Source organism: Helianthus annuus, chromosome 16 (assembly GCF_002127325.2).
Source record: "Helianthus annuus cultivar XRQ/B chromosome 16, HanXRQr2.0-SUNRISE, whole genome shotgun sequence".
NCBI classification, from domain to species: Eukaryota; Viridiplantae; Streptophyta; class Magnoliopsida; order Asterales; family Asteraceae; genus Helianthus; species Helianthus annuus.
The window spans coordinates 20,981,561-20,992,932 of NC_035448.2; positions in this window are offsets into that span (position 1 = coordinate 20,981,561).

Sequence of the window (11,372 nt, forward strand, 5' to 3'; positions counted from 1 at the left end):
GAAGTGTGAGAGAGGTGGTGTGCCAAGGGATGAGATGGAATGAAACCAAGCACCCCTATTTATAGGCTGAACAGAAGGCTGGGCACGGCCCCGTGTCCGCTGGACACGCCCCCGTGCCCGTCTGACATTCTCTCTCTTCATCAATTGTAATTCGCAATTACAATTAATGCGCCTGCTGTACTTTCACCACGCCCCCGTGTCCGCTGGACACGGCCCCGTGGTGGGCAATGGAAGCTTCTACTGGTTTGTCTTTTCTGCTGCTTCTTGGGCACGGCCCCGTGTTCGCTGGACACGGGGCGTGTTCAGTCTTCTGTTTTCTCTTCTTTGCCTTGGGAGGTGCCGTTGAGGATCCGGGCAGTCTACTTTTATTCCTTTTCTTGTATTTATGCTAGAATTAGTTGTCTTTTTGCTTCTTTTGTGATTTTGAGCTCATTTCATCCTGAAAATACAAAAGGAAGACAAAAACACTCTTTTTCCAACATTAGTACTTAAAAAGGGTTAGTTTTATGCCTTAATTGATGTGATTTATATGTTGCATTTTACACACATCAATCATCGAATGTGTAGGAACAGTGGCTTATAAGTTAAACTTACCTGAAGAGCTCAATTGTATTCACAATGTGTTCCACATCTGCAATATGAAGAAATGTCTAGCTGATGGCTCGTTAGTCATACCACACACATATGTGCATATAGATGAGAGCTTAAAATTTGTGGAAAAACCTTTGTCGATTGAGGATCGACAGGTAAAGAAGCTTCGAAGGAAGTATGTACCTATTGTAAAGGTCAAATGGGATGCCCGTAGAGGTCCCGAATACACGTGGGAGTTAGAATCTACAATGAAAGAAAAGTACCCTCATTTGTTTCAGTAAATCTCTAGGGCGGGATTTCTTTTAAGGGGGTGAGGATGTAACACCTCGAAAATTCATGTCCAATATTATATCGACACGTGTCATGGACTTAAAACGTGTAAAGGATTGAATTAGAGGGACTAAAGTTGACAAACAGGGAATCTATGTGTGTAAAAGGATTCAAATGTCAACAATGAATAAATATGTCTTTCAATAACCCAACATGATGTTTATACCATTAAACGAATAAATCATGGATCATACGAAGGTAATTGTGAAAGAAAGTGAGGAATTACAAACTACAGGGGCTAAATGTGTCAACATGTTTAAAAGTATACCTCTGAGTGATCTTTTAGCAGACCCGAAGCTTTGTAATGATAAATTATACTCACTAGAATGTGTGATAAAAATTTCACAAGGTTTCGATTAAGTATGAGAAAGTTATGACAATATTCGTATACGGGGGATTAAAAGCGTCAACGTTGAAATTTAAGACTTTTCGGTGAACGTATGAATAACCGGGGACTAAACAAAGTTGGTTTATAACTTGGGGTCCTTAAAAGTCAAGTTTGGGGGTTTAAAGTGCAAGAAATGAGCTTAAAATCAAGTTTGGAAGGACCAGGGACCAAAATTGCAATTTTTGAAACTTTGTAACCGGATCAGACCCTCACACGGGGCGCGTAAGATCCCTATGGATCCTTACGCGGGCCGCCAGAGTCCCCCAGTATCAGATTTTCATGACAGGTGCCTGTTCCAGCTCGTTTAACCGACTTAACTTACCATTTTTCAATACCCGGAGCTTGTTTGATGGTTTTAAAGGGTCTAGGGACACTTGTAATCATCTGGAAACAGTCCTAGACTTGTTTGGCATGATCAAATTGATCTTAGAAACCTATATAAAGGCCATGATCTTGGGTCTTCATTGCTCATTCACTTGTTAACTCCACAACTCACTTCTTGGAGGTTCCTGGAGCTCAAGCATCTTTCCTAGTGATCATTAGTTGTGCTTAGGACTATTGTAAGTATGCTTAACCTTCTTTAATTCAGTTTTGCTTAGTTTATTAGCGTTTAGTCAAACCGTCGTAATTAAGGTTTGACTTCATCATTAATCTTAATTGCTCCAGTCAAATTTCATTTTGAAAGTACCTATGAGTTGGTAATTATGTGGGCATTAAACCCTTAAAAGGTCACCCTCTGATTCCCACTCTAATTAGGTCAATTATCGAGCCAAACTTGATTATAAAAAGTCAACAGAAAGCTAAATTTCAAATAAATGCATAATTAGCAATGTAGAAGCTATGCAACCTGTTTTGACATTAATATAACTTGGTAAATTAATGTAAGAACATGTCTAAACATGTTCAACTCGACAATTTTTAGTTTAAGCTTGGTTCGGGACCGAAAGTCGCATAGTTTGACTTATGCTTTGACTTTCAGTTCTGACCCATTTGAGCATGATTTAGGAATGCCTTAGAGCTTTATTAGGACCAAGTTACCTATAAGTATAACCCTCTGAGATTATACAACTTGGTTCATTAGTTATCCGATTCATATGCATGATTCCGTTAAATGCTTAAATGTTGACTATTATGCCCTTATGACCATAAAACGTGAATTTTGAAAATGTAAAAGAGTAGAAACCTTAGGTACTGATTTATAAACTTGTACCTAAAATTTGACATCAGTTTGAGGTCTAAATTAAGAGTTACGCTCAATAGCGTAATTAGAAAGTTTTTTAGTAATTAAAAGGCGTAATTAGCATATAGTCTATCAAAACCCAATTTTTGATTCCTTAATTTTTACCCACTGATATAAAATAATATTTTGGGATTTTTGGAGGTTTTTATTTATTTTTAGGTTGAGCATAACCTAGAGTTCTAAGCTCGATTCGGTTATTGCCGGTTTTACCCTTTTAAGCTATAAAATGAGTTTTACCAAACCTTTTGACACCAAACCTTTTCTACTGATCTAATATGATAAATAGAATATTTTAAGCCTTCTGGAATAGTAAGAATATCAGCTTTCCCTTAAGAACCCGGAAATAGCTCAAAATCGCCATTTTAAGCGTTTTTAAGCGTTTCAAACGCATAGTATGTATTAAAACCATATTAGATATATAAGACTTGATACCTACTGATGTTTTAAGTAAATTTCTATACTTTATCAGTAATCAAAAGTTTTAAACTCAGAATTCCAGTTTTGACCTTTAAACCTTAAGTGAAATTACCAAAATGCCCCTTCGGAGCATAGTATGGTTAGAAAAGATAAATTTCACATATAGGTTATACCCTACTGATATAACTTAGTAAATTAAGTATTTTTACTGATTACATCAGACCCGAAACTCAGAATTATATTTAAACTCTTTTATAATCTTTTAAATGACCAAAATACCCCTACGGGGCGCAATTTGGGTTTAAATTCATTTAGGCATAATAGAAGATATCTTACTGATGTCACAACATATTTAAGGCATATTAACTTAGGAAACTTGCATACGACGCATGTGGTTACCCGTTACACACTTTTCGCGTTCGGATCGGCTTATGTAACTAGTTTGCATATATTAGCCGAAACGGGTCAAACCATATCGTTTTTGTCTCAAAATACAGAATGTGTTTAAGTTACCCATATTAAACAAGCATGCAAGCTTGTCGGGTCAAAACCACATTCTAAACCGGTCTTCGCTTTATCATGCGTTTTGGACCGTGTCTTCCTTTTGAAAACTAACCGGTCTAAGTCTAAGCTTAATTAAAGACCCGTTAGGATTCTAATAGGTTATTTAAAAACCTTCATTCCAGATTAGGAGCCCAGTAAAAGCTACGTGCACTTGCTGTATTTGATTTATACTTTGCTCAGGTAAATACTCTTAACTTATTTTCCCTATACGGGCTTGGGATACGGTACTATAAAAGTACCGCTTGGTCGGGTGTATGTAGTCATTTAAATCGTATTGTGATTGATGTATTTACATAACCTGTTTGACATGTATTATTTGGTGTATGGCCCTTGGGGGTTAAATGACCATGTCCCGGATATCCTTGGCATCATTCATGAAATGGCCACGACCTAAGCACGGGGTGTAGGCGTACACCTGACAGATGCATTATGTAAAAACTGGTATCCCACGTAAAGGAATCAACCTTGTGGGCATTATACCTGTGGCGTGTCAGTTAACTTAAGTCCGGCCTTGCAACCGACCCTAATGGACGACAAATGAGTAAAACCGTATACAAGATTATTTTGAATAATTGTCCCAAGTTATAAAAATATTTTTGCCGAAGTGCATTCAAATCAATTTTCAAACTCTTTTCAAAATGAGTCAGTTAAGTTTTATTTACCAGTGTAAACTGTAAACTGATGTATTTTCCAAAAAAGGCTAAGTGCAGGTACTAGACGAAATAGGCTGGCTACTCCAGGCATCATTACTCAAGTCTCTTAAGCTTTAGATGTCAAAGTCTGTTGAATAGTTTTCCTTTTTATTTGATTCGCCTATGGATCTATTTCGACTGTTTTGTGATACTTAAACATTACAATTTGTTCAGTTGAAATAAATCTATCTTTTGCTTCCGTTGTGCATTTATATGTTGTGTTGTTTGACTATGATGATATCAACTACGTCACGATACTCCCCACCGGGCCCACCGGTGACACGTGGAAAATAGGGGTGTGACATGACAATATAAATGTTTTGCAACTTCACCATGAATGACCTTCGTCGACGCTGTGTTGGTGATTAAGGTTTTGAAAAGGGATCGTGAATAATTGTTGTTACATCTATACAAGAAAATGGATTTTGCAAAATGTCAGAGATGCCTAATTAGCTAGGATTCGAGTATTTTGCAACAAACTGGTGTACACATGTGGAGGCTGCGGTGCAACACTTCAAGGTCGGTAGCATATAACTAACTATCTGTGTTTTTTTTTTGGAACATTTTGTTTGCTTTTATGTTTTAAGATTTAATGTTTTAATACAACGAAGAAGCGGAATAACAATACAATTGACACCACATTAAACAGACTGGACAACAATTCTTCAGGAAAAAACGGTTAGTGCATTCAGAAGTTAATAATCTGAATTATGGATTGTTATTAAAATGGCTGTAAATTGGTTCTTTGTTGTTAGGTGATGTTGAGATTCTTGAATCAGTGAGAATCCGGTGCCATATAATTAAGTACAGGTTATACTTCAAGGTTTTTCAATCTCTTTGCAGCCGGATAGGTGGCTTTGCGAGGTATGAAAAACAGAATTGATAAATTTAGGGAAAATGTGATTGAAAAGTGATAACGCAATAGTGGAGGGTCTAATTCTACAGCTTCGATAAATTCAGGTGTGTTTTCAAATAATGCTTCCTAGATGTTTGAAGATCGACAAATGTCCAACGAAGCAGTACTGTGGACATTTGTTGTTCTTTGTCGGTTTTCAAACATCTATGAACTATTATTTGAGAACACCCTTGCATTTATTGGAGCTGTAGAATTAGATCCTCTACTGTTGGGTTATCATCTTTCAAACCCATTTTCCCTAAATTTATCGATTTTGTTTTTCATGCAGGGATATAATTTGTTTTTTAGTATTTGATTTGGCTGATGACCCATGTTCAAGGATGCTTTATGTTTCAGAATATATTAAGATTGCATCTTGGTTATCATAAGGTTAAATTTAGGGATGAATATGGTCTCATTTGTTAATAAGCTTATAATTATTCTTAAGCCATCACATTCTTTTTGTGAGGTCTCATTGCATCTAATCACAACAACAACTGTTGAGCCATCACATTCTTTCCGTTTACATCTCAGGTAACGGTTTTCCTTAATACATCTCAAAACTTAGGTTGTCTTATATGATTTTACAATCACATTGCTTTGAAACTTACTGGATAGTAATTGTCAACTTCAGGTAGGTTGGGGGTTGAAATCAAGAAATTCAACGCCATTTGCAGATATGATTTCAAGGTTAATATTTGCTTGAAACAGAGACAGAGGACTTTTGTTTCTGAATGTTTTGCAGCTTCACTTATGACTTATAAAATTTGAAATTCTCAATTCATAACTATAATCCGAATGTGATGTTCTTGCAATTATTTACTCACATCAGATTTTACATATAGATGTAGGAAAAAACTTTGCACATTATAAATTCCTAAGTTTATTTGTATATCAAACATGTACACTAACACATACTGTCTTTAACATTGTTTTATAAAGATATGTAACTAAACACAAAGAATTTAAATAATATATTATAATATGTTTTTTAGTATTTGATTCCGATCATATTTAAACAAGCCCGTGTATTCACACGGGTGTACACCTAGGTAACGCCTCGTATTTTTAATACTTTCCTTTAATAATAATAATAATAATAATAATAATAATAATAATAATAATAATAATAATAATAATAATAATATACTACATTTCAAGTTGTATGGATTCGAAGACGGGTTTCAAAACGTAATTGGACCGCTTAAAATTGTAAAAACAAACTAACGGGCTTTAGGCCCAACCTAGCAAACCCTAACCACCTAAACTCTACCTATATGAGCTAACACACACACTCACACTCACAAAAAAAAACTCTCAAGCCGACACCCTCTTCCCCTTCCTCCCTCTCCCTGCGATTCCGGCACCGGCGGAGTTCCGGCGGCTCCACCAACCACCTCCATCTCCGTCACACACCCGCACCCACTTTTCTTTCTCTCACCCTTCAATCCTTCTCTCTCTCTCTCTCACTCCCGCTCGTCCCTCTCCCTCCTGGTTCAGCACCGGCCGACGGTAACCAGCGGCGCCGGTGATGAAGATGATGATGACGATGGTCGTTGTCGGGACCGACAGCGGCAGTGGCGGCGTGCGACGGCTACGACGACACGAGATGTAGTTTGGCTCGAGTTTCCAGATTGGGTCTGGGTTTATTCTTGTCTCGGGCTCACGTTGGCTCAACTGCGGGTTTGGTTCAGTTCAGTCAGCAGGTTCAGCTTCAGGACGAGCTTTATTCAAGCTTGAGTCTTATTTCAGTTCTGGGTTCAGTTGCTCGTCCAGTTCAGCTCTGGTCCGAGTCGGTTTCGACCTAGTTCAGATTCAGTTCAGGTTTCAGGTTCGGTCAGTTTTCGTTTCGGGTTTTATTTTGCTTAAACTTCGATTCGTGTCCGGTTAACCTTGTTCCATTTCTGTTCAGGTGCACCCGGTTCAATTTCTGTTCGGTCAAACCAGGTCAAACCTGGTCAACTGTGGTCAACAGTCAAGCCGGGTCAACCTCGGTTTGGGTCTCAGTCAAGCTCGGGTCAACTGTGGTCAAACAGACCACGACATTCAGATTCGATGTTCGGTATAATGATTAATGCTTTGAAGCTTATTTCATTTTCTTATGTCAATATTATTCTAAATCGCAAAATCGACGCTATGTACCATGAAACAAGATACATTTATATAAATTATATCGACACATTCATTTTTGTTATTATTGCTTTATAATTACCGTTTAGATTCGTAAAACATTACTTACTTGAACCATACGCTAATCGTGTCTCCGTAACTCGTATACATAAATATCTATTGTTTCGTATATTTTGTTGAGTTTTGGATGTATAATCGACAACTTGAGTTGTCTGGATCGTCCTAAAACAGAGGAAATTCTGCCCGTTTTTCGTCAAAATATATATATATATACCTATTACGCCATTCGTTGAATTATATACATATATATCTAATACGTTTTTCATCAAGATAAATATATATACTTACTTATTATACCGTTCGACAAAATATATTCATTAGCTTTACTTATCGACATAATATATATATTTATCATATCTTTCGACAAAATATACTTATTTATTTTACTTTCGACAAATATATTTCGCTACGAAAACATACATATATATTACACTTTTCGTCAAAATATGAATGTATATGCATCTATTACGGTTTTTTTTCGACAAAGTATATATATTTAGCTATTATTTTCTTTGACGAAATATGCATATTTAGCTAGTATCCTTTTCGCCAAAATGTATACATCTATCGTTCTTTTCGTCAAAATATATATACTTACCTATTATCCTCTCGTCGAAATATATATTTATCAATTTCTCTTTTTCGCCAAAATATATTATTATCTAGTATTATTTTCATCAAAATATATATATTTATGCTTATTAGTCAAAACCAAAGATTACGTATTGAATTCAAATAAATTTTATGTAACAATAAATATAAAGGTATATTTATTTATTTATTTATTATTTTTGACGACATTTCTATAACACATTTAACGAATTTAAAGTTAAATCTGTTACATAAACCATGTTATACCTATATACGTACATCCAACTCCAATTCGAATCCTCCGTCATGATTCCGATCACTCATGTACCTTCGTTTGCCATATAGAGTTACCTCGGTGTTCCATCCTCCTAATCTCTTACACTCGTCAACACTTGGATAATCGGAAGACTTGGCAATTATGTGAGTATACTCGTATTCCCCTTTTTACTTTTACCACTTTTGGGGTGTAACATGTTTATCTATCAACAAACTTACACATGAACATTTTGCTTAAACACATGAACATTCCTATAACATGCTTGTATACGTGATGGCTTGATACTTTAAACTTGGATTTATCTTATGTGTTGAACTTATCATTAACTTCGTACGAGCCAAACCGTGACATATGTAGCGCTATAGGATTAACGACCCGCCTCTTTATCTTCGGTTATGTCATGAGCATATTGCGTTTCCTTGGTTTGATATGTTAGACACATACCATATTTATATGTTTATCTTGAATCACATGCTTGCTATGAGGAATCGTTTAAAACTTATCTTTTACTATGTATGTATCAAACTTGTATACTCGCTCTTTGCTTTTGCATTGAAACTCTATTTTAATACATGTTGCAGGTTGTTAGACAAGACGATGAAGAAATCAAGTTAGGATGGACTTAGATACTCATTCAATAATAAACAATGTTGTCGCAATTTGTCTTATTTAAAACCATGTAATTCAAATTTTAGTCATTTATGAAATTGGATTTAAATTATATTGTCACATAGTGTTATGATGTCTCTTGCAATCTTCACACTTCGTCTCATCCCGATGTTTCCGCCATTGGTTGGGGTGTGACAACCTAGTTTAAAAAAACAACAAAAACACACTGCTTAACACTTAAAACACACTACTTAACGTTTTTGGCATAGTGTTTTAATTTTTAAGCCTAGAATTCATTGCATTGTGTCTTATATTGTTATGTATGGTGTTTTTCTTGCCAAAACAACCCAAAACATTATGCCCAAGTCCAAAACATGATGCTCACATGTCAATTCTTATGCCTTCTCACACTTCTCACGAAAAGTGTCTTTTTTACAGGAACCTAGGACACTTTCTTTCGATATTACTTTATATATAAAATTAGATTTATTACGTGTTTTTTAAATATAAGTTATATTTTATCACTCAAATGGCTGCTTATTTGCTTCTTGAATAATATGTTTGACCACTACATCTTTTTTTCAATAATCATCTCCGCAATCACTATATCTATCACGTACTGAGTATATCTATTAGTTTTTTTTAAATATAATTTTCTTATTATTTGGTATATAAAATCATATTTATTCAAGCCGTGTAGTGTAATATACGAGTGTTTTTAAATATATAACTTTTTTATTATTTGGTAAACAATATTACATTTATTCAACCTGTGTAATACACGTGGTTTTAAAGATATAACTTTTTTATTATTTAGTATATAAAATTACATTTATTTAACCCGTACAATATGGTTTATATATATATATAATTTTTTATTATCTAATATACAAAATTACATTTATTCAATTCGTACAATAGAAAAGGTTTTTAAAAATATATTATTTTATTATTTATCAAATAAAATTCATTTATTCAACCCATACACACAGTTATAACCTATTAGACCATGTGTAGTGGTAACACCTTATAATGCCCCCACCATGGGGCATTATCCGACATGTGGCGTCCTAGTCAGCAAGGGGGCATTATAGCAAAAGTGGTGTAGTGGGGCATTATGCCAATAACCCCCATTCAATCATTTCACAATCATTTCACAATTATTTTTTTTAATTTAAAACATAAAAAACTTCATTAATTTAAAAATAAAATTACATTACTTGAAATAAAAATAAAAAAAAACTGAAAAAAAAAACAGAAAATAAAAAAAAACAGAACAAAAAACTGAAAAACAGAAAAAAAAAACAGAAAAATAAAAAAACAGAAAATAAAAAAAAACAGAAAAAATAAACTTAAAAAAAAATAACATGATCTAGAGTCCATATTTTTCTCTAATTTTTTGGCGACGCATTTGCGCAAGGATCAACGCATCGCCTTGTAGGTGGTCGATAGGTTTGGACAAAAACTCAATGTCCTTTTCCATTTGCCCCGCCTCTTGCATCTCGTTAAATTTTTTGGTTTCGGCCACTCGTTCCTTCATAATCTCATAACGTTGGTGGCCGAGGTCGCGAATGTCTTGGAGACGACGATTCATCTCCTCGAAATCTTCCTTTAACTCGAGATCGGAAGACGACTCGACCGTTTTTTTCCCGGTTCCCTTTCTTCTACCGGTGGGTCGGACCAACTCTTCTTGAATTCCCTCGTCAACGTCCACCGCCTCATTTAAATCAACATTGCGGGCATCCGATGTCGGAGTTGACGGGTCAACGGAGGATGATGTTTTTGACCTTTTAGCCCGACGTCTACTACTAGACGTCATTGGATTAACTACCGCCCACTTTGGACTTTTTCGTAGTAGCTCCCAACACTTATAGTACATGAAAGGGCATTTTGTCCTCTCGAACTCCTCCAAAGTCTTCGTTAAAACCCCCATGTCACCTTCACCGCTCGGCCGATTATCGTAGTTACGTTGGAAGACTTCTTGGAACGCATGACACTTGTTGTTGATGTCGGTCCATTTGCTAGAAATGGAATCTTTGTCCCGATGTTCGCCTTAACCCCACGTGCTAAAGAAGAGTGCACGAACCCTATCCTAAAAAACCGGGCCCGTTTGAAAGTTTGCTACAAAAAAAAAAAATTATAAGTTGTATGTTAAAAATTAAAGTAACAAAATAAGTAAAATAATATTTATATAAAATAGTTACCGGTATCTTCGTCCTCCGAAATGTCGAGAAACGCCCGAGTCAACGTGAATTCCTCTTCCTTCGTCCATTTAATGATATTTTTTGTACGCCGCGGTGCGTCTTTTTCCTTCTTCTTATGCGACCTTTTGCCGCGTTTCGATGTTTCTTGCACCGGTTCGGGTTGCGTCTCCGGTACAACTTCCACATCGGGTTCGGCTTCGGGTTGTGACGGTTGAGACCCGCCGGCTTGACCATAGCCGAAAGTGGGAGGAACAAACGGAGGGGCGCCGCTCAAGTAAGCCGCGTAAGTTAAAAAGCTCGGGTCCATGTCTTGAAGGTTGTACGGGTTTTGCGGTTGGGTTGTGTTCGGGTTCGTGGGTCTTGCGGGGACACCAAAAGGGGGTC